This window comes from Chrysemys picta, chromosome 6 (assembly GCF_011386835.1).
Source record: "Chrysemys picta bellii isolate R12L10 chromosome 6, ASM1138683v2, whole genome shotgun sequence".
NCBI classification, from domain to species: domain Eukaryota; kingdom Metazoa; phylum Chordata; order Testudines; family Emydidae; genus Chrysemys; species Chrysemys picta.
The window spans coordinates 128,579,919-128,598,854 of NC_088796.1; the positions used below are offsets into that span (position 1 = coordinate 128,579,919).

An 18,936-nucleotide genomic window follows, 5' to 3' on the forward strand; every position below is an offset into this window, starting at 1 on the left:
GGATTTGAGGAACAGTTAGCCAAAGACTCAAAAAGTAATAGCAATTTTTTTTTAAGTAAATCAGAAGCAGGAAGCTGCTAAACCACCAGTGGGGCTCCTGGACGATCGAGATGCTAAAGGAGCACTCAAGCACAATAAGGCCATTGCAGAGAAACTAAATGAATTCTTTGCACCGGTCTTCATGGCTGAGGATGTGAGGGAGATTCCCAAACCTGAGCCATTCTTTTTAGGTGACAGATCTGAGGAACTGTCCCAGATTGAGGTATCATTAGAGGAAGTTTGGGAACAAATTGATAAATTAAACAGCAATAAGTCACAAGGACCAGATGGTATCACCCAAGAGTTCTGAAGGAACTCAAATGTGAAATTGCAGAACTACTAACTGTAGTCTGTAACATATCATTTAAATCAGCTTCTGTACCAGATGACTGGAGGATAGCTAATGTGACACCTATTTTTAAAAAGGGCTCCAGAGGTGATCCCGGCAATTACAGGCCTGTAAGCCTGACTTCAGTACCGAGCAAACTGGTTGGAACTATAAGAACAGAATTGTCAGACGTATAGATTAACATAATTTGTTGGGGAAGAGTCAACATGGTTTTAGTAAAGGGAAATCATCCCTCACCAATCTACTAGAATTATTTGAAGGGGTCAACAAGCATGTGGACCAAGGGGATCCAGTGGATATAGTGTACTTAGATTTTCAGAAAGCCTTTGACAAGGTCCCTCACCAAAGGCTCTTACGTAAAGTAAGCTGCCATGGGATAAGAGGAAAGGTCCTCTCATGGACTAGTAACTGGTTAAAAGATAGGAAACAAAGGGTAGGTATAAATGGTCAGTTTTCAGAATGGAGAGAGGTAAATAGTGGTGTCCCCCAGGGGTCTGTTCTGGGACTAGTCCTAGTCAACATATTTATAAATGATCTGGAAAAAGTGGTAAACAGTGAGGTGGCAAAATTTGCAGATGATACATAGAATCATAGAATATCAGGGTTGGAAGGGACCTCAGGAGGTCATCTAGTCCAACCCCCTGCTCAAAGCAGGACCAATCCCCAGACAAAATTACTAAAGATAGTTAAGACCCAGGCAGACTGCGAAGAGCTACAAAAGGATCTCTCAAAACTGGGTGACTGGGCAACAAAATGGAAGATGAAATTTAATGTTGACAAATGCAAAGTAATGCACATTGGAAAGCATAATCCCAACTATACATATACAATGATCGTGTCTAAATTAGCTGTTACCACTCAAGAAAGAGATCTTAGAGTCATTTTGAATAGCACTCTAAAAACATCCACTAAATGTGCAGCGGCAGTCAAAAAAGTGAACAGAATACTGGGAATCATTAAGAAAGTGGTAGATAATAGGACAGAAAATATCATGTTGCAGCTATATAAATCCATGGTACGCCCACATCTTAAATACTATGTGCAGATGTGGTCGCCCCATCTCAAAAAAGATATATTAGAATTGGAAAAGGTTCAGAAAAGAGCAACAAAAATGATTAGGAGTATGGAATGGCTTCCGTATGCGGAGAGAGTACTAAGACTAGGACTTTTCAGCTTGGAAAAGAGATGACTAAGTGGGGATATGATAGAGGTCTATAAAATCATGACTGGTGTGGAGAAAGTAAATAAGGAAGTGTTGTTTACTACTTCTCATAACACAAGAACTAGAGGGTCACCAAATGAAATGAATAGGTAGCAGGTTTAGAACAAATAAAAGGAAGAATTTCTTCACACAATGCACAGCCAACCTGTGGAACTCCTTGCCAGAAGATGTTGTGAAGGCCAAGACCATAACAGGGTTCAAAAAAGAACTAGATAAATTCATGGAGGATCGGTCGATCAATGGCTATTAGCCAGGATGGGCAGAAATGGTGTCGCTAGCCTCTGTTGGCCAAAAGCTGGGCATGAGCAACAGGGGATGGATCACTTGATGATTACCTATCCTGTTCATTCCCTCTGGGGCACCTGGCACTAGCCACTGTCGGTAGACAGGATACTGGGCTAGATGGACCTTTGGTCTAACCCAGTAGGGCCATTCTTATGTTCTTATGTTAATCAACGGCCCGGTCAGCAGTGCACATTCCTAAATACACACACACTGGGCTGATAATGAGCCCCGAAGGGTGTGTTTACACTGCTAGCAGCATTCCGCAGCAGTGAGGTTCAAAGCCCAAGTTGACAGACTCATGCTCGCGAGGCTTGGGATACGGCGCTAAAATGCGTCGGGTGTTCAGGCTGGAGTTTAGGCTCTGAAGCACACCCGCCTTCCGAGGCTCCAGATCCCAACCCCCAGCCTGAACCCCAATGTCTACACAACTTAGCACCACAGTATGAGCCCGAATCGGTACACCCAGGCTCTGTGACTGGCTGCCATAGGCTTCTGCTTGCTGTGTAGACAACCCCTTTACAAAAAAAAAAAAAAAATCTTTGATTAAAGACACATTTTGATTAAAGACACATTTTATCACAGGTATTGCGATATCTGGTGTTTTACTTAAAGCCCGAGCTCCTGGAGTCGAGTGGTAATGTCCAATTTTCAACTTTAATTCAAAAAGTTTCTAGCCCTCATGATTGTGGAGAAAAGCTTGAAAACGTGACCCCTGAATACTCAAAAAAACAGATGGCAAATTAAAAACCCCCAAAATGTATTATTTTTAAAAGCTAATGATTTTTAAGTCAATCTTATGATTTCGGGGGATCGGGGATTGGTTCGTGATTTTGGAATATTTGGGGTTGGTATAAAAACTGCATTTGTGTAAGTATAATGGCCATGCTACTTAGCACTGCATTGATAAGTTTGTTAATTGTAACATATTCTCACATACATACATGCTTTACGAAGAGCTATTTCACCACCTTCTTGACCCATGGGAGGACTTTCTTTTCCATGCTTATGAGCTATACCCTACAATGTAAAACCACTTCATCTACTGAGCTGCACACTAGATTTGAAATGAAATGAGTGACAGAAGATTATGGCTTGCTGTTTTTTCCAGTTCTTGTTATCTCTGGAGGGAAAAAAATTATGCTATTACATGCAGACTAAACAGAAAGGGCCCACAGATATGAGGTTGAGGTTCAGATCTGAACATTCCTGAAGCACAGGCATGTTTAAATCATCTCTTGTCAGAAACCCCAAACCTTGCTGAAGCCCCATTCATCAAGACCTTTCCATTTGTTTCTAGGCAGCATTATGGATTGGATTTTCAATAGCTCTCAACGCGGGCTTAACTCTGCATTCTTTGAAGCTAGTGGTAAATCTCCCATTGGCCTAACTCTGCTCCCATTGGTTTAGCAGGAGTGAAGGTGTCCAACGCTCAGCAACTTTGAAACTCCCAACCTACAGCTGCAAGTGGTGCCTTAAAAAGAGAAACAAACTGATGAACTTCTCTTTCACTCGGCTTTTGCAGGTATCCATCGGATTGTCTCTCTGGTTTCACTCCAAATCCCTTTTGCAACTCAACCAAGAGAACCGGAGCAAACACCACGTGTAAAATGTAAGAGGGAATCATAGACTAAGACTATGTCTACAGTGCCAAGCTTTTTCGCCCAAATTATACCACTTTTAGTAAAGTGCTTTAATTAAACCGCTATTGCATGTCCACTCTGTGCTCCTTGTGTCAGCAGAATGCATCCACACTAACAGCTCTTGCAATGACAAGAGAGCAGTGCACTGTGGGTAGCTATCACACCGTGCACCTGGCCACAGGGTGCTTTGGGAAGGGTTTGCAATGCCTCATGGGGCAGGTACAGCATCACATGATGCAGGTTTCTCAATCCCATTGTTCCATGGGCATCTGGGCATCCTACTATATTGCCAGCCACTTTTCAACTGAAGTGTGGGACATAGCGGGGGAGAGTGTGTGTGTGTGTGTGTGTGGGGGGGAGACAGTGTGTGGTGGGGGAGAGCAAGTGTGTCGGCACGCTGTCTTGTAAGTTCAGACAGTGCCAGTACATATATACACACACATCCACCCCTGCCTGCCTGCATCTTTGTTCCTAGTGCAGGAGACAGCAGGGGCATTCCACGTTAATTATTTGGTCTTTTGTTCCTGGGAGCAGAGCAGCACCACACACTGGCTGTCAGAACCAAGCTTTGAAAGGGGAGGGGCTCAGGCCTGCAGGCTGCTGAGTTCAAACCAATGAGCAGGGCGGTCACTTCAGGCATTGTGGGACACCTCCGGAGGCCAATGACAGTGAGAAAAGCAAGCAAGGTATTTACACTGGTACTTTGGCGACAAAACCTTTGTCCAAAAAGCCTTATCCCTTTCCTCAAGCTGCCATTTGCAACTGAGGAGGTTTGTCGCAAAAAGTGGCTTTGCGGTGTGTACACTTCTGCTGTTTCATCACCAAAAGCTGCTGTTTGGTGAAAACACTTGATAGCGTAGACTAGCCCTAAACCAAAGCGTGCAAAATTGTGACTGACTGTTGGTAGCTGTAAAGACAAAAAAATTGGAGGAATGGGCATTTCGTATCCCCAGGAATCCCCTTTGATGTGTAGCCTCTGGATGAGTAATGCAGTAAATCTGCTGTATTTCACGGATAAATGGGCCCGCAGCCTACCTGTGGAGTTCTTAAATATTTTCAATGACAGTAGCAGCACAGAGTTTATACAGTGATGGATAAGGGTAATTCAGCCTTTTGAAAGCTAGCAAATAAATCATTTCTGGGTGTCCTAAACATTTACATCCACAAAAAGCAGATTTCTTCAAACAGTTTTAAACAACACACATTGAGCTCACTTTTCATGCCTTTTAGCTGATAGAATTTTATGCAACAGGGGAAAAATAATCGGAGAGAAGCAGTATAGAGTCACTCGCCAGACTCCAAACTGCTCTTATGTAAGAGCAGAAAAGCTGTAACTTAACTGAGTCTAATCTTTGGGATAACCGGGTTTTTTTTTGTGTGAATCAGACTAAAGTCATTGATTCATTAAGGTCCAAATTCTGTCCTTGGGTGGATGCATGAAGCGTTCACTGAAATCAACAGGTGCTAAGTGCCTGTGTCTGATGGCAGAATCTGACCCACATGTTGAAATGTAGCCAACCATCCTACAACCTTTAACCTTTAGGAAAAATCCCATAGGTTTTACTACAGAATGAAAACATTCCTATAGAATTTTTTAACTAATCTATGGAATTCCATAACAGGGACAGAATGTTCTGTTAAATTGTATAAAATGGCTTAAAAATGACATAGAAAGGATAAAATTCTCTATTAAAAACTATACATTTCTAGAAAAACCATCTATAAACCCTACTGTATTCAATTTCTATGGAAGCCTGTCACACTTCATCACTATCAAATTCCATAGGACTTTCTCCAAAAGTCACATGAGTAATATTTATTTATACCACAGGACCAGATCCTCCCCTCACCTGCACAGGTGTCAATCAGGAGCAACTCCACTGATTTAATTTGAGTCACACCGGTTTAAAATAAGTATATGTGAATTCAGTGGGATCGCTCAGTTGAGACAAGACTGAGTCCTTTTGTTCTGTTTACAACCTAGATTGAAAATACGCCTTTTGCACTTGCATCACACACTCTACATTCAACTCCTTCTTTCTCTTACCTCACCCACCATTTCGACGCAGAATGCAAACTGGATCTTCCCTTGGCAAATCCTTCTGATCTCCATCCACTCACACCATCCTTCCTAGATTACAGTACAGTATATCTAATATATTATTACAGCACTAAGAGGCACCAGCTGAGATCACGGGCCCCACTGTGCATCTTTTCATGAACCAAGAACAGGAGTTGAGGGCAGAGACTGTTGTTTTTTTAACTTGTTTTTTTACAGTACTTGGCACAATGGGATCCCAATTCTTGACTGGGGCCATTAGGCCCTACTGTAACACAAGTTGTAAATAAATAAACTCCCATTGAAGGGAAGCTCTGTACATAGCAGCCCAGGAAGATCGTCCCCAAAGGGAAAGAACAGTTAATATTGGGTTGCAGAATGCATTTACAAATGTTATTCTGCCAATTTCAGGGAACTTTCTAACAAACCTACAGTTTCCATGTTTTCATGCAATAGACAAAACAAATGAGTATCTAATTACAGCAATTTATAACCTCTGCATCCGTCAGCCCCCCTGTGACACAATCAGCACTAAAAGTTAATGAACCGAGATATTTTGTTCCATACCAAAAGAAACTCCAGCAAGCAACATGCCAGCTATATAGCAGTGTGGATAACACGTCTTCCAAATGGGTTTCCTTCACCAGCTATTCTATCAGAACCAGCTACATCCAGCAAGCAAGGAAGCTTACATTTATCATTGCTGGAGAGGCAAAAATACTGCTAGCAACTAGCATTTTGTGCTGTTCCCTGCTGCTAGTCAACTGTGAATTCACTCTGTTCTCATTCTTTGCATGATTAGATGCTGTGACTGACTGCTTGACACCACTAGAATTCAACTTGACCGTGACACAGTTGCCAACTTGGACCAGGGAAACCATTCATTGTTATAGCCAGATGGCATAAGAACGGATTCTATTCTACATAGGTTTGTATACTGTACTCATCATTGTAGTATCAGAGCATGGTCCAGTTGTTCATTAAACAACACAACTAACATCTGTCTTGGGGTACAATTTTCAAAAGCTTCTAAGTCATTTAAGTGCTTCTGAAATTTTTACCCTAAGTCAATACAGTTAAAAATGTTACACTGCTCTACAGCCAAAATGCTTCTGAAATAAATGTAATCAAACTTTACTAATTCTGGGTCACAGAGAACGAAAATGATGCTTAAAATTGTTGATTGGCTCTAGTTTTCAAGATATGCTATTGGGTCAGTATATACGACCCTTGACTTGGGAATGGCAGAGGATAAGTGAGTTATAAAGGGAAGGGATCTCAATTTAAACCAGAAATTACTAAAATACATCTTTGACTGGATCTATGAATAAATCTATGACTAGGTTTGGACAGTACTTGCTTTTTAGGCAAAACAATGAATGATGCAATCTGAAGCTGGTATTGCGTCATACATGATATGAATTGCATCATGTTCTTCCTAGAAGTCATGGATGATGCAAGCATAATGAAGCTTACATCACTCTGCTGAACAAATTGCCCTACATCAGCTCTAGAATTCATACAGTGTCATGCTCTCTTATTAGTCAGTGTTTGATTTTGCAAAGGGACACATTTCTGTTTAGCCAAAGTGAGCAGAGATGCCTCGTACTTGTGTGAACAGTGCAGATAACTTCTGTTATGTTTGTGGTGAAGTGACTTTTGCATCACAAAAGCGCAGTATAACCACTATGGTTAAGAAAGCCTATCACCTTTATTTTGGCTGCAAAATTGGAGATCAGGACAAGAGGTGGGCCCCACACATATGCTGCAACACTTGTGCAACAAATCTTCGCCAGTGGTTGAACAGAAAAAGGAAATCTATGCCTTTTGCAGTGCCAATGATTTGGAGAGAGCCAACAGATCATACCAGCAATTGTTACTTCTGCATGGTGCCTCCAGTTGGGAAAGGTGTGTCAAAGAAGCAAAAAAGTGGACTGTGCATTATCCAAACATTCCATCAGCTATACGCCCAGTACCCCACGGAGAAGGACTGCCGGTTCCTGATGCACCAGAATCATTCTCACTTGAGTCAGACGAGGAAGAGGAAGAGGATGAAACTTCTGGTCCTGAACCATCAATGTCACAGGACCCACATTTTCTCCCATCCTCCTCCTCTGAACCACACCTCATAACACAAGGTGAACTGAATGACCTTGTCAGGGATTTGGAACTACCCAAGAGTAAGGCAGAGCTGTTGGGCTCCAGACTACAGCAGTGGAATCTCCTGGCAGATGATGTTAGGGTTTCCATGTTCCGTGACCGTCAAAAGGATCTTGTCCCGTTCTTCTTCATGGAAGGTAATCTTGTAGCCTGCAACAACATCGATGGTGTGATGGCAGACCTCAACATCATTCACGATCCAGATGAGTGGAGACTGTTCATTGATTCATCGAAGACGAGTCTTAAAGCTGTTTTACTGCATAATGGCAATGTTTTGCCATCAATTCCAGTTGGTCATGCAGTCCATATGAAGGAAACCTATGACAACATGAAACAACTTTTGAGGTGCATAAACTATGACCAACATCAGTGGCAGCTTTGTGGTGATTTGAAGGTTGTTGCTCTCTTGCTTGGTCTGCAGACTGTATACACAAAGTACTGTATTCACAAAGTTTTCTCTGCGAATGGGATAGTCGTGCAAGAGATTCCCACTACATCAAGAAAGATTGGCCACTCCGACAGTCATTGGAGCCTAGGAGGAAAAGTGTTCAGCATCCACCACTTGTTGAATCAAGGAAGATTTTGTTACCAACCTTACACATCAAGCTGGGTCTGATGAAGAACTTTGTCAAGGCCACTGACAAAACACAAGCAGCTTTCAAGTATCTCCGAGGAAAATTTCCAAGGTTAAGTGAAGCTAAGATAAAGGAAGGTGTCTTTGTTGGTCCTCAGATTCGTGAACTTCTTCGAGATGATGCATTTGACCATGCACCACGTGGCAAGGAAAAGACGGCATGGAAAGCCTTCCAGTTAGTGGCGATAAATTTTCTCAGAAACAACAAGGCAGACAACTACAGGTTGTTGGTGGAAAATTTCCTCAAGGCATACAAAAGCCTTGGTTGCAACATGTCACTAAAGATACATTTTTTGCACTCTCATCTAGATTTTTTTCCACCGAACTGCGGAGCAGTGAGCGACGAGCACGGCGAGCGATTTCACCAGGACATTGCAACAATGGAGAAACGCTATTAGGGCAAATGGAGCCCATCAATGCTTGCAGACTATTGCTGGACAGTGACAAGAGATGCTCCATTTAATGAATACAAGAGACAAGCCAAGAAGCGCCGAGTAGACACTGAATAGGACTAAACTATGTACAGAATAGTTTTTTGCCTTTTGTTTCATAATAAATTTAATTTATATAACCCTTTTGCTGATTTTTAAAGTGTTACATAAACAGGACAGGTGAAATATTATCATGTAAAGCAACCATAAACACATGAAAAGACCTAGGTTTACAATTTATGATTAAAACTCTACTATCTACACAATATACATAGACATAAAATGTAAAAACTTAAATATCTTAGAAACAGTAGCCAGTTGTTTTAATTGTCATATTTGAATTCAGCACATCAAAATACATAATAAATAGCACATTTTATCTCTGAAGCAGACGACTTCTCAAAAATTGTAGACCAGTGTTATTAACAAAGCTGCCAATTCTCACTTTTCCAGTTATTGTCAAAATGGCAGAAATCAGCCACGCGTAGCAGCAGTTGTCTCCCGCTAGATTGATGTTCGGAAAGAAACCTTCCTGAAGATCTGTCCAAATGTCCTGCTACAATAAGTAGGAGAAACAGGAAACTTGTACTGTTTAAAGACATCTAACTGAGCTGAAAGTCTTTTCTGAAATTAAAATATCAGATATTTTAAAACAGTTCTTTGGAAGGACTCAATCCAAGGGCTAACTGCCGCCCTGGCTGCTGGCCCACACTGGATCAGGGACCTTCCTGGCTTACACAGCTATGGAGGGTCTGACCAATTGAGACCCCGTCTCCGACCTGAATCTGTCCCCCTGAGAGAGGAATCTCCTTTGCCAGCATGACACCAAGCTCCATTACCATATATTGCAGTCAGGGTTATGGGAATTATGTCAAGCTGAGGAAATCCCACAACGTGCATCCTCTAACACAAGGACAGACTGCTCTCCAACAGATTCAGTCAATTCCAAATAGAATGAAATTTATTTTCAAAGGCCTTCTTGCTACAGCAGCCACTGGTTTGAGAGAGCCATTCTCCAAAGTTATATCTTGCAAGCACAGAAAGATTTGAATATTACATTTGCAGAATATGACTGCAAGGAAAATGTGGAAATATATGCATATGGATATAAAGGAACTGGGTATAGCAAAGGTACAGCTTGCCTGTGCAGAAGATCACACTTTCACAGGGACCAGTCCAAAACTATGGAGCAAGAAAGGAAGGATGGGTCAGTGGTTAGCACACCAGCCTAGGATTTGGAAGACCTGCATTCAAGTCCCCTGCAGGAAGTCTCTGCCACAGACTCCCTGCATGATCTTGGCAGGTTAGGTTAGCTTACCTCATCTGTAAAGTGGGGACAATAGCACTGCCCTACCTCACAGGTGTGCTGTGAGAATAAATACATGAAAGATAGTGAGACACTCAGGTAGTTGGGGTCGGATAAGTACCATAGGTAGAACAAATGTCCACAGGATCTAAGAAACACCAAGACATGCACTACTTTCTCCTCTGACAGGGCCGGCTCCAGGCACCAGCGCAGCAAGCAGGTGCCTGGGGTGGCCAACGGAAAGGGGCGGCACATCTGGCTCTTCAGCAGCAGGTCCCTCGGTCCCTCTCGGAGGGAAGGACCCACCGCTGAATTGCCGCCGAAGAATGAAGCGGCGGTGGTAGAGCAATCGCGGCTTTTTAAAAAAATATATTTTTTGCCGCTTGGAGCCGGCCCTGTCCTCTGGGCGCAAGTTGCGGTTCCCTTCACTGCTGTAAACACACAGCCTGTATAAATAATATTTTTTAAAGTACACAGGCAATTTTTCCTCTGGGGAAAAGAAGAAAAGTACCACATGAAACCGATGTTAGTCATGTTACTTAATGCATCCCTGGAAAGTGCTCAGATCTTGCAATGATGAGCGTGGTATCAGACTAGAATGAATAAAGGTGTGAGACTTTAAACAGTTCAGGAAGTACAAGTTGACATTTTCATTATTTGTAGTATGGCAGCACCTATGAGCCCCTGTCACGGACCAGGACCCCACCGTACTAGGCAAAATATTGAATAGATGCGCATGTGATGATAAGTATGAGGCATTACGTCTCACAATGCATATGCACAAGGGGGCTGAACTGAGATTGCAGAAGCAGTGCTTGACAAAATAATGTTCTTTTAACATAGTTTTTGTGTGTGTGCATAATAAATAATAATCATCATTCCCAGTTACCACATTTATTACTTGCTTGGTCTGGAGTCTAAACTTCCCATGTCACTTACAAAGCAATTCAGCAGATCTTATGCAACTGCAGTGAATGTGGCTCTATATAAACTTGCTGCAAGTAGTATTGATATTATTCAGCATTATGAATATGGGAACGGACGGACAATAAAAATCAAGAATGATTAACTCTATGGCCTAATGGCTCCGTGGCAGCTGCAGCCAGAAATCAATGCATTAGGTCAGTGAAAAGCAATCTGCTAATTTTCCCTGTGAAAACTCTCTGAGGCAGAGCTGTGTTGTGCTCCCTGTTTTTTGCTGTAAAGAGCTGTCATTTCTATAGCAAACCGAACGGAAAGCCAAACCGGAGGAGAAAGCATCTGACATCACCTAAGGTGTACGGGGAGATTTTGGCAAACCAGTAACGTGCCTGAAACCACTATGGCTTATTACTAAAAGCAGCCTCGTCAGCAGGCTTAGCTTAACCAAGGCAGGAGGGGAGGGGGTTTTGGGTGCCACAGAAAGGGCAGCTTGACCCCGCGTCCTTCCTGATAAGAAGTATGTTGAAGTTGCTGATACATGAATTTTAGAAGAGCAGGATGTGCCCCGGGAATGTCTATTGGGGCCTCAAGGCTGCAAACTCCGGAAAAACCCACACCCGGTTAATCAATAATCAGAAGGAACCTCTTGCTTGATCATTGAAACGGCTTACTTAGCAAGTTTTCTTTAAGGGACCTGTCATTCTATTACTAATGTATAAATAAGGGGGGAAAGTTTGAGGTACTTGGACTCGTTTGGACTCTCCCTCTGGATACGTCTCGTGGTCCCCACCGGCAGACGGAAGATTTGGCCACTGGAAGCCTGTCACTATGTCACTCGAGAGCCACACTCGGCTTTGGTAACTATCAAGGGCTGGGGGGGCGAGGGGGGGGTTACTAACCTGTTGTGGACGTGTGTAAGTGCTTGAGACTAAGTAAAGTTTAGCTTTATGTGAAAGCACTCTTGTGTTGTCCTGTTTGTGTCAGCCATCTATCGGTCCGACAGCCGTGTCTCCCCTGATTTATTTCCTGACATCACCTCGCACAGAGTAAAAGTTACCAAGAGCTTTGGGTTGAAAGAACCATGGGTAACAAAGGAACCATGGGCTAAACCATTTACAGAATTCCTCACCCAGGGTGCATGATGAATTCATCATGGCATTGGCCCCAAATAATAGTTTTAATACACTTTAATTAAGATCGAATTTCATGTGCCCTGAAAGCACAGACCCAAACACCACCTTCCCTGCCAGAAACACCTAAAGGAAAGGAAATCTCTGCAAAATACCTTTCCCCAAGATCATTCTATCAGGGGCATCGGATTTGCCATCAATTTTAGGTTCTTCTATGGCTTCCAATCACTGTGGTATCTGAGCACTTTCCAACACCCCCGTAAGGTAGGGCAGTGCTGTTATCCCCATTTTACAGATAGAGAACTGAGGCCTAGAGAGACTAAGGCCGAGATCCTCAAACATACTTAGGCTCCTGATATCCATTGATTTAATTCTTCAAGTGAAATCCATAGAAGTTAGGAGCCCTGCTCTAGGGAAGTGATACTCAGCCTGGAGCTTCAGGAAACTCTTGAGGGCCCCCACATGTGGCATCCACTGATTGATCATAGCTCCTCTTCAGTTCTTCCACAAGTCTGTGGAGCAGGCTGGGGGCAGGGTCCGCAACAAAATGAGCATAGTGGCTCCCTAACTCCACCTAGGACACAGGGAGGGAGGGAGAGATGGAGAGACCTCTCCCAATAGCCAGGAAAGGGAGAGAAGACAGGGAAAGACTGGAGGCCAGAAGAGGGAGGAAACAGGACGCCGGAAACTAAAAATAATCCCATCTTATTGATGCAATGTTGTTTTCCTCATGATTGTCTCAACATCCACATGATGGTGAGACAAGATGACACACATCATGATGGAAATAAGTCCATGGCAACTCATTTGTTTGTAGCTCCGTTCAGTGACAATGTGGCCTGTTGCTCTAGGGGTTTTGCTGTTCTAGGCTACTTGGATAATGTCTGCTCACTCCCAACTCAGTCATTCTGTGGGGAAAAGTTTGTTCTTACAGTATTTACTCTACAATCAACTAGCGAATCCTGGTATACACACAATGACCAAGATTTTCAAAAGTGACTAGCAATTTTGGCAGCCTTAAGTTTTGGGTGCCTAATTTGAGGCCTGGTTTTGTGCTGAGCGCACACTCCCTGAAAATTAGGCTCCCTGAAGGTGTGTCAACTTCGGCACCCCAAAATTAAGCCTGCCGAAATTGCTAGTCACTTTTAAAAACCTAGCATATGCTTTTAATATGTAACAATTTCCTGAAGGTGCCTATAGGGGGAGCTTTTCAAAGGCACTTGGGCGCCCTAGCAATCCACCCCATGCCCACTTCCCCCTCACACTCTAGACCCATCTCCATGATTACTATTATTCTCCTGTTTCCTTTGGCTGTGGCAAAGCCAATCAGCTGATACAAATCTCTATTCCACAGGAGAAGTTACCCTGAGAAGGGAGGGAAATCATTTCCCAGACTGTGCCCTACCCTAAAAGATGAAGAGGAGGCCGTGTGCAGGTGAGGGATGGTTCTGCCCAGAGGATATGGGCCAGACACCATTTTGCTGCAGAATTAATTTTAAGAGGAGAAGGGTGTCATGACTGAGGTTGTTGCTCTTGGTGAGGCAATCTGTGTGTGCTGCTCCTGCGTAGAAGTTCTCCTCAACTCTTTAATGAAAAGCTCTGCTTTCAAAATGCCCTTTGCTTTAACTGGATAATTGAAACGCAATGCACTCTCTTGGTCTTCCTATCCATATCCTGATAGCCAATTTATTCCATCTGCCTCCGATACTGGGAACGTCTCATAAGATCACATCTGTTACAGTGCCATATCCGTTGAATTAAAGAATTTAAAACTGCAGTCAGACCTGGAGTTGGAAACTTGCACTGGATAATTTGTAATTTTCTGCATGTTAACAGTTATATTTTCTCCCCTGAACACGCCGTTAAACAGCACGATCAGAGACTGCTAAGCTTTAGGGCCTCACATTCTGGCAACTAATGTGCTATTTTTTTAAATCCTTGCTCATCCTTATCTTTGCACCACACAATTTAGCTGTTGCCTTTACTTGTACATGTAATCGGCAAAGCTTTTATCATTAAGAACCAATAACAGAAAAGCTAATTCAAGCTAAATTATTTATAGATCAGATCAATGAGAAAACCCTATTTTAGATCACTGACTCTTTTGTCATGCCACAGATTAGGTTTCACCTGAAAACAAAGGGAAATCGTACACAAGACACTGCAAAGACACCAGATTCTTTTGCATATTTTAACATATTTGGACAGTGTTTCATTAGTTTCACACCAGCACTGTACAGTTTGTGTTTTATAGGTGGATATACACTGGGAGCAACCACTTGAGTGCCACTCGAGTGGAATTATTTCATTTCCACCAAAGTATTACAAGTGCAAATTTCAGTATCTCACTCTGCTTCTCAAAACAGGTAGGTCTTTGTATTAACTGTGTAGCATCCAACAGACAACCCAGTGAGGAACGCAGCACAGTAACTAAACCTGGTAACAAGAGAGGGTGATGTCAGAGTTGTGCTTTAGGCGCCAATCCTACAATTTGGTGTGTGTGTGGGGGTTAAGACTGAGGTTGGCTGGAGGCCATTTCCTTGGTTTAATTTGGAGCAGCCTCTGGGCTTTTCCGCCAGAAATGTCCTCTGTGCTGGAGTCCAGGAGTGGTGGGGATAACCACTCTGATTTAGGTGGATTTAAGGCCCCCTTTGTGCAGTGGGAGTATCAACAAAGGGGCCACACCAGGACCGAGAGGCTGGCCCACAGTGCCCAGCTGTAAATATACAATAACTAGAACTAAGCAAGGTGTTATTCATAGTCACAACATTTGAGCTGAGCTGAGAGCACAAACTTCACTGTAACACAATGGAGCAATGAACGACAGGTTAGGTCACCACAGGGCTTAAATTCTCCTAGATTATTTCCCGGAGTCCTGTATGCCCCCTCCCCCCATTCAGGGCTCTGGGCTTCAGTTGTGGCAGGAGGTTTCAGGGCTTTAGCCCCACAGGGGTTGGGGGTCACACTGGGGCTCTGGGCTTCAGCCCATTAGGGAAGGGAGGGTGCCGGGGCTCAGGGCTTTAGCCACGGGGCCCCACGGACCCCTGAAACTGGCTCTCGCCTAGGGTTGCCAACTTTGTGATTGCAGAAAATCAAACACCCTTGCCTCACCCCCTGCCCTGCCCCTTCCCTGAGGCCCCCGCTGTTCACTCCATCCCCCCTCCGTCTGGCACTCGCTCTCCCCCACCCTCACTCGCTTATTTTCCCCGGGATTTCACAGGGCGTTGGGATGTGGGAGGGGGTGAGGGCTCCAGCTGGGGGTGCAGGCTCTGGGGTGGGGCTGAGGGGTTTGGGGTGCAGGAGGGGGCTCCAGGCTGGGGCTGAGGGGTTTGGAGTGCAGGAGGGGGTGTGGGTTGTGAGTTGTGAGCTCTGGGAGGGAATTTGGGTTTGGGAAGGGACTCAGGGCTGGGGCAGTGGGTTGGGGTTTGGGAAGGGGTGCAGGCTCCAGGAGGGGGCTCAGGGCTGGGGTGCAGGAGTGGTGAGGCTCCAGCTGGGGGTGCGGGCTCCGGGGTGGGGCCAGGGATGAGGGATTTGGGGTGCAGGATGGGCTCTGGGCTGGGGGTAGTGCCGAGGGGTTCAGAGTGTGGGATGGGTCTCCGGGCTGAGGCAGGGGGTTGGGGCGCAGGAGGGGGTTTCAGGTGTGGGCTCCAGCTGGGTGGCGCTTACCTCAGGTGACTCCTGGGAAGCGACTAACATGTCCGTCTCCTAGGCGGAGGCACGGAGCTGCCCTGGCCACCCCGGCCACTTCTGGGAGCTGTGCAGAGCTGGGGCAGGCAGAGAGCCCTGCCGACCGCACTTTTAGTGGCCCCGTGGGCAGTGCTGACTGGAGCCACCAGGGTCCCTTTTCGACCAGGCGTTCTGGATGGAAACTGGATGCCTGGTAACCTTACTCTCGCCCCTCCCCCCAAGGGGGTTGAAACTATTTACTGGAGCTCCGCTCTGGACAGCTCTGGCTGAATTGAGCCCTGGGTCAGTCATTCTCAAACTGTGGTATATGGGTAAAATCCCCGGACAGCAGCCACCTAGGCCCGCCACAGCTGCCCAGGTTTATGCAGCTCCCAGCCCTGCCCCCACTGCTGCTTGGGGAAGAGTGCATGGGGTAGAAAAATCAGTGGTTCTCTTCTTCTGAGAATCACAGGTAGGGCTGTACAAAACTTGCCAGCTTTGGACAACCAGGCCCAGAGAAACAGCCAGTCTGCCTGGGAAGCAGTTATAATGCTAGGACTGGCCAGAGAACAAGAGTTACATTTTGCAAAGAATGTTGAGATTTCAGAATTTGATTTTTATTTTGCCTCAGATGCCCATACTGAGACCTTCTGAAAAATGTCATGACAAAATACAGTGGAGAGACTCAGCCACAATCGCCAATAGCCCGGTGTAAAACTGACCCATGGAGACCCACATTTAAATCCTGCTCTTCTTGATTTAGAGCAGGGACACAAATCTAGGTTTTTCCATATGCCAAGTGAATGCTGTAACCCCTAGGCTACTGGCTGTGGAGTCGGGGAGGTGATACATGGCCAGAAAGGGTTAAACATCCTGCAGGATAAATGACTCAAATTTAACACTTACAGACATGTGGGGAGATAATGTTTGTGTTTTTGTGTATTTACATATACAGGGGTAGTGGTCAACAATGTAATCAACAGTCCCCAACTATGCTGTATTCTGTTACTTCAGAGATCAAAAGAACATCCAAGCAATTTAAATGAATTGCAAACTCAGGATATCTCTGTATTCCTCTCATTTTTGAAATGTATAGCAAATCATCTGTGAATGGTGGAGAAATAAGCAATTGCCTTTTGTTAATTCATATAGCTAAGTCCCCCGTGATGGACCTACTTCAAAGTTGCCCTAATTACCTATTGTAAGCCAAGTGACTCCGATTTGTCAAAGAAGCCTTGAAATTGTATAAAAGATTCTTGGGTCCTGATCCTTTTTATCTCAGATCTGCTTGAGGTTTCATTCAGGGGAAGCCTAAGCCACAAGGACTGAGATCTCAGTTCTGACTGGACCACCCAGAAATATAAACATTGGACTATAACCTATGGACTATTTCTGAAAGAACTCTTTGCAACTACAAAGCTCACCATCTCTGCTATGAATCTGAACCTCAAGAATTGAACTCATGTCTATATGCATACTGATCTTTTAACTATACTTTCTTTTTTTTTTTTAAATAAATTTTAGTTTAGTTAATAAGAATTGCCCGAGAGCGTGTATTTGGGAGAGACCTGGAATATTCATTAACCTGGTAGGTAATAAGCAACAAAGAGTCCTGTGGCATCTTATGGACTAAGACGTATTTGAGCATAAGCTTTTGTGGGTGAATACCCACTTTGTCAGATGCATGTGGTGGAAATTTCCAGAGGCAGGTATAAATATGCAGGATGTTTATGCAGAGAAAAGCAGTTTCTCCTCCCTTGGTCTTCACACCTCAACTGTGAGAAGAGGGCCTCATCCTCCCTGATTGAACTGACCTCGTTATCTCCAGACTGATTCTGGCCTGCATATTTATACCTGCCTCTGGAAATTTCCACCACATGCGTCCAGGGCTGGGGCAAGGAAGTTTCGCACCCTAGGCAAAACTTCCACTTTGCACCACCCCCTGACCCAGCTAACCCCACCCCTCGCCCCACAGCAGCTAATCACACCCACCCCACCAGAAGAGCCCCCTGCCACGGCAGCTAACCCCACCTGCTGCAGCAACTAACCCAGCCCACCACCCTCCCCACCCGGGAGCTCCCCCTCACAGCAGGTACCCCCCCTCTGCAGCTAACCCCTCCCGGGGAGCCCCTGCCCCCCCCCCCGTGGAAGCTAACCCCGCCCAGGAAGCGCACCCCAGCTCACCTCCGCTCCGCCTCCTCCGCTGAACACGCCGGCACTGCTCTAATTCTCCTCCCCTCCCAGGCTTGCAGTGCCGATTGGAGGAGAATTAGAGTGGGGGCTGTGTGCTCAGCGGAGGAGGCAGAGTGGAGGTGATCTGGGGCGGGGAGTGGTTCCCCTGTGCACCCCCCCCCCCATTACTGCAGGCGGCCCTCCCCGCACCACAGCTCACCTCCACTCCACCTCCTCACCTGAGCAGGCTTTTAGGCGCCCTCAACCACTAGGCGCTCTAGGCGGCCGCCTAGTGGTTGCACTGGCCCTGCACGCGTCTGACGAAGTGGGTATTCACTCACGAAAGCTCATGCTCCAATACGTCTGTCAGTCTATAAGGTACCACAGGACTCTTTGTTGCTTTTTACAGATCCAGACTAACACAGCTACCCCTCTGATACCTGCTAGGTAATGTGTCCAATCCTTTGGGATGGGTAGAACCTTTTCTTTTCTATGATGAAATAAGATTTTCAGTAATCTTCATCATTCTTGACATGGGTGTCTGGGTGGAGGCCTGAGGCTGGGTTACTTTAAGGGAACTGTGTTGCTGGCTTCTGTGCAACCAGTGAGGTAATAAAGAAGCTGTTTTGTGCTGGCTTGGAAAAATCTAAGTATTGAAAATATCCACCAGCGTCGGGGATTGTCTGCCCCATACTTTGCAGTTCACCCTAATTGAGTGACCTCAGATGCCCCCCCCGGGACTCCAGTCACAGGAGGTTGGTCTCTCTCTTTCATTCTCTTCAATCCCTTCTCTCCACCCCCACATATCCCGCACCCGAGAAACTTTCCTGATGAAAGTCTCATAAAACCAATACATTTCTGTGAAAATTTAGATGAATCTGCATTTTCTCATAAAAAAAATGTTTCAACAAAAATGCCCAAC

At 44.9% G+C, this 18,936-nt stretch overlaps 1 protein-coding gene and 1 long non-coding RNA gene across 12 annotated transcripts in view; one reads left to right on the forward strand and one right to left on the reverse strand.

Moving 5' to 3' along the window:
- Window positions 1–18,936, reverse strand: part of NRG1 (neuregulin 1) — a 733,358-nt gene that overhangs the window by 433,081 nt on the left and 281,341 nt on the right. The gene's annotated exons all lie outside the window — the stretch shown is intronic.
- The window catches only part of LOC112060188 (uncharacterized), a 39,356-nt gene continuing 32,154 nt past the window's right edge, over window positions 11,735–18,936 (forward strand). Inside the window, exons 1-2 of the long non-coding RNA XR_002889502.3 lie at window positions 11,735–11,903; window positions 13,531–13,611. This is a non-coding gene — a long non-coding RNA (uncharacterized LOC112060188). The remainder of the gene's footprint in view (window positions 11,904–13,530; window positions 13,612–18,936) is intronic.